This window comes from Hesperophylax consimilis, chromosome 3, assembly GCF_061612785.1.
Source record: "Hesperophylax consimilis isolate HC1 chromosome 3, BYU_Hcon_1.0, whole genome shotgun sequence".
NCBI classification, from domain to species: domain Eukaryota; kingdom Metazoa; phylum Arthropoda; class Insecta; order Trichoptera; family Limnephilidae; genus Hesperophylax; species Hesperophylax consimilis.
The window spans coordinates 29587326-29593394 of NC_142838.1; positions in this window are offsets into that span (position 1 = coordinate 29587326).

The window sequence follows — 6069 nt, forward strand, 5'->3', positions numbered from 1 at the left end:
AAATTAATCAGAATAGAAGTGTTTCATTCCGGCCGGAACAAATCCAATGAACATGATTCTGAAGGTGTTTGAATCAGTCCGAGTTGGCAAAATATAATGGAACTAATCCGGATTAACTCTCACTTGTTACGAACTTGTAGGTGGATCTGAAATTGACGCCTCAATGAAACATATTGGTTTTTATTTTTTTATTTTTTTATTTTTTTATTTAAAGAAAGCAAGACAAAAAATATATATTACAGTAAATAATAAAATAAAATACAGAAAACAACAGAAAAGTTCCAATAAACTACTTTTCAGTAGTTTGTCGATGGCAACTTTTCACATAAAAAATATCAAAAAAGATAAAAACTTATTTTACTTAATGACAACAGTGATAACAATAAAAAATAACAATTTGTTTTAAAAATATAAAAACATATATACAACAGTGATAGTATCTACCTATAGTTTGTATTAGACTCTAATATGTACAAACTATTTCTTTCAGCGAGCCAATTTTTCAACATAATATTTGTTTTTACATTTGTACATTTTTTTATTTCAGCAGGTAACATATTTAAGCAGCTAGGTATCATGTAGTCCAGTGTTCTTTGTCCATATTTGTTTAAATGCTTAGGTACAATTAGTCCTTCATTTATCGTAAAACGAGTATTGTAAGTGTGGTCCAGTCTATTTATGTATATAGGGCTATTCATATGCTGAAATATAATTTTATACCACAGAATTGATCTTACTGAGAAAAGTTTAAGATTCTGATAAAGGTATGGAACATTATGCCTTTGTTCGTATAAACTTTTATGAGCTAATAATTTAACTAGTGAATTTTGAACTGATTGAACATGGTTTATATTTGTTTTACATGAAAGTCCCCATGCTGTGATTCCATACCTTATAATAGTTTCAGCTAGTGATAAATAAATTATTCTAAGTGTACGTATTGGAACATAGAATTTTAATTGATATAATCTATTAACAATAGATCTCAGACGTTCACAGACTTTATTTATTTGTAAGTCCCATTTGAAAAAACAATCAATAATAATACCTAAATATACATACTCTGTGACCAGTTCAATATTTTCACATGTACATATTGCAGGAATACCAACATGTAAGCAATTTGAAGTGTGTGTCTTTATTTCAGGTGTAATAATATTTGCCTTAGCATTGGGTGATCTAATATGTATCAATTTAGTTTTTTTGGCATTTATAATTAAACCAGAGTCGTGAGACCATTTCAAAAGTTCAATGTAATCTTTTTGTAATAGTTCAATACATAATTGCAAATCACTGCGAGAAATCACCAATGCAGTATCGTCCGCATATACAAAGTGTTTTACATGTTTAAAAATGTACTTAATAAATGATACATAAATAATATATAAAATTGGGCCTAATATGGAACCTTGAGGAACGCCTGCTAATATTTTCCTTTGTTTACTTAAAGTGTTCAAAAGTTTTATTTTCATGAATCGGTTGCTCAAGTAATTTTCAAAGAGTTTTAAAAGTTTCCCTCTTATTCCTATGATTTCTAATATTTTCAATAATTTTTTATGATTAATAGTGTCAAATGCCTTGGAATAATCTATAAATAAGACTAATACATGATTTTTACTATTTAATTCATTATTTATTAGGCTGGCAAACTTCTGAATTAGCATTTCAGTGCCCTTTTTTTTCTGGAAGCCGTATTGATTTGTATCAATAATAGAAAAATCTTCTAAATATTTAATCAATTTCAGCTGAATGTATTTTTCAAGGATTTTTTCGAGTGATGGCAAAATACTAATCGGTCTATAATTACCCAATACAGTGTGATCACCGCCTTTATAAATGGGTCGGATGATACTACATTTTAAGTCATCTGGAATTTTTGCCTCAAATATGATTCTATTAACAAAATGGGTTATAATTGGACCTAAGGTAGATATGTGTTTTTTAATATCGCTCATTCTGATATTATCAATTCCAGGAGAAGAGTTTTTAAGTTGTCTTACAATGCTTTCTATATCAGAAATTTTGGCCCTTGGTAGGTACATACTTTGAGGCATCTCCTCTGGTTCAAACCCAGTTGTCCTGTAATTACATTTATGTAACATATTGCAAACACTATCAGAGAAATAATTAACAAAATCATTATTTACATTTTCTTTGGTCTGATCTTTCATGAAATATTTGGAGGCAACTTGGTCACAATTATTTTTACATTTCTTTCCTAAAATTTGATTACACTCGTCCCATGTTTTTTTTGAATCTTGAAAAAGGTTTTTGAATTTATCATTATAGTATGTGGTTTTTAATTTAAGTAACAATTTATTTAAAACATTTCGGTAACACTTATATTCTTTTTCATAGTATTTGTTTGTTGGAGCATTTTTCCAACGTTTATAAAAATAATCTCTTTTTTTAATTTTATATAGTGCATCCGTAGATATCCAGTCATTTATGGCATGAGGTCTGCTTTTAGATTTTTTGCTAATTTCAATTGTGCTGTTTTTGTACAAGTCATGAAAATAATTTTTAATTTTTGAATAAATAACAGAACATTCGGTTTCCTTTAGAAGCGATTTCCAATCATAATTACAAATATTTTTATCGATCAGTTTTTGCGAAAGAATTTTCACGTTATTAGAATCAGAAGATTTGAAATGATCTATTGAGTTATAGTGTATACTAACAGCCGTTGTATTGTGGTCTGCGATGTTATAGTCACACACGCACGCAGATATTGTACTGGATAATCCAGCTGGTAGCTTTCCACTTAAACGCACATAAAAATGATCGATACATGAGCGGTTTATTTTCTGAAGAACTATTACTTCCCTAGTAGCGACATCTATACATTTTTTTAAATAGTTATTAGTAAGGATATTTTCATAATTTATTATGATAGCATCATTTTTATTTAATAAATTTAAATTTATATCGCCGAAAAATATAACACTTTCATTTGATTTAATATTGTTATCAAACACAGAGGATATTTCTGACAAGAATGCTTGCTTATTTAAATTCGGAGGTCGGTATATTGCTAAGACATTTAAAGTGCTGTTATTTGGAAGTGTCAATATTCCAAAAACATTCTCAAAATATTTTGTGTCCAGAACTATTTGCGAGAAGGAGAGGTTATTCTTTACATATAACAGAATTCCTCCACCGGATTTATGGCTTCTACAATAGTGATACGAATTGTATCCGGGAATATCATACAGATTAACAAGTTCCGAACGAATTGCAATTTCGCAAAGCATGAGTATATCAATTTGATTTAAACAGTCTTTAAAATAAACATGAAATAGGTCCCAATACTTACATATTGATCTAATGTTTAGTTCCACAAAATTAAGTTTACTCGTTTTACATTTAACTGTATCTTGTTTTTGAAACCATTCATGCAGGTTATTTACCTTACAAAAATTAATATCATTTTCATCATCTATGTAACTAAAAGACATAATGTTTGTGAAGAAAGTACTTAATAACTAAAATATTTTTTTTCATAAGTATTTGTATCTCATGTCGGTACAAGCCATTGTTATAACTAATTGTCAAAACTGAATTTGATTTTGATGACAAACTATAAATTAGTAGCATATGTACACGGATAATATCAAGGTTGACTTGAAATAGTTTTGGTGACAATATTGAACAACTTAGCATTATATTACTAATGATAATATTATAAAGATGATACATACTATGTAGTATATTAATTTTGTTTTGTATAAATAATATTTTACAAACATTAACACTTTGAGAGTAGGCTAATATTTTAATGCTTTGTTTTTGTCTTAAAATTTTACAGAAATAGATAATTAAATATTTGTTGGATATTTCTGATAAATCGTTAGCTCTTCGATGGCAGATTAATAATATTAAAATGTTTCTCAATTGTTTTAAAGTTTTAATATTTATAGCTAAATTGTGTGAAATGTCAGAAAACAAGCGTATTTGAAACAAAAAAATAAATTTTGGTATTGAGTTTTTAGTATTGTTAAGAATTTTAAAGTTAGTTATTAAGAATGTTAAAGTAAGTACATACCTATTCATAATTTATACGCCCTTGGGCAATAGTCATCATTTTTTTTTAAATACGTACAATTTTTGCTATTTGCTTTATGATTTGTATCGTTTGTTGACTTATAAGTGTTGTTTTGGAAATCACAATTTTTGCATTTTTCTTCTTTGTTTTTATTGGGACAGTCTTTCCAAGGATGATCCATGGCGCAGTGCAGGCACGAAGCATTCTTGTCCTTATTAAAGCAGTTGACGGCTGAATGACCAAATCTCAGGCAATGGAAGCATTGCATTATTGGATTAGCATCCTCCACCCGCACTCTGTGGTATCCAATATTAATTTTCTCTTTAGATATGAGATATTTCCTAAGTTTTCCACTTGTTTCAATTATATAATTTGTAAGATTATTTTGTCCTTTTGGTTTAAGCATTTTTACTAATTTTACTGAGTTTTTTGGATTTTCATCCATGATGATTTTAATTCCATCATTTTGGGTTTTTAATGATTCTATTATTTCTTCTTCTGATAGGTCGATAGGTAGATTTCTGATGAATAGTTTGGGAATTTTTTTTTCTAATTCTTTCGCGATCATATTATTTTTGAAGACCATATTTATTTGTTCTGTTAGTTTTTTTGCGTGATCCTTATTGGGGCAAGAGATGATTAGTTTCTTATTTGATGCTTTTTGCACTCCATTTACTGCAATCCCCAAATGCGATGTTTTAATTTTTTTAACTATCATGTCTCGAATATCATCAGATGTTGTATTAGTATTTTCACTTGCAATTATTAATGAGTATTTGGCCTCTGGTATAGGTATTGAGAGGGTTGACTTGTTGTACGTTGTATTAGTTGATTCATTTTTTTCCTTTAAATAATTTTCAATTTTTTCTGAATGTTTTTCTTCATTTAATATAAGTTTATTTTGTAGCTCAATTATTTTTTCTTCTAGTTGAAGTTTTTCCTTGCACCATATTTCCTCTAGCTGGTGTATATCTTGTTCTATGTTACTCCTTTGTTTTGCCTCTTTGACAGATGAGCATTTTCCAATTTCAATTTTAATTGAGTCAATTAATGATTGGACACTTCGGTCCAAAATGAGTTATTTTTTTTTTTGCGGGCTGTCTGGCGACTAAACGCAGCCAGCCTGCTTTATTTTTGCAACAACAATATGTTAAACTGGGTATCACTGTGATTTGTGGTTACTGAGTTTATCGAAATTTCTGAAACGTGCGAGCTGCACGGCGACAGAAACTAGACTTAACTTAAACTAGGTTGACGAAAACATTTTTCGAAAAGAAGCTTTATCTCGTGATCAAAAGATAGCTGGCATGAACGTTACTTAGGTATTATTACCAGCTTTATGAAGATCATTTATCACACACAAAACTTATTAATATTTTAGCTAGGGGTTACCGCGGACTTTATTATTAACAATTTAATCAGCAGTGTGAATGCTTAAAAAAATATATACGCCCTGATAGATTCGAAGCGGTGTATCAAAATTGATAAAAAGCGTTAAATTTTTTGGAAGTCGATCTATACATTCAAATTACGCAGTAGTACATTTTTAGAAGCTAATGGCTACTTGTACACCAAGTGCAGTTGTCAAGTTCATCTCCGACTTGTGACGTGTACTTTCCAGGCTTCCTAATGGCTGATAAATGATCAAGTTACAACACACCATTTGAGGGATAGATCTGTTTTATTTTGGAGGGGAATTCTGTATAAAGGAAAGGCGAGCCTTTTGAATCGGACACATAAACAAAAAGCAACCCTATTCAGTAGTGGTATATGTGGGATTTTTCCTTCAGGAATCAAAAAAAAACCCAGTGCACCTGCAGGAGGAACAGAGCTTAGCAACTATGTCGATATAAGGTCTCTATAATGTAAGGCTCCTCACAAATTAGCAAACTCAATATGTCATTGTAGTTTTTATTATTATTATAATAAATAATAAGTGTGAAACTTTTTGATTGAATGTGTAGTTGTGCATTAATTACTCATTGTATTAGAGACAGTTTCTTAATATTGCACTTTTCGTAGTC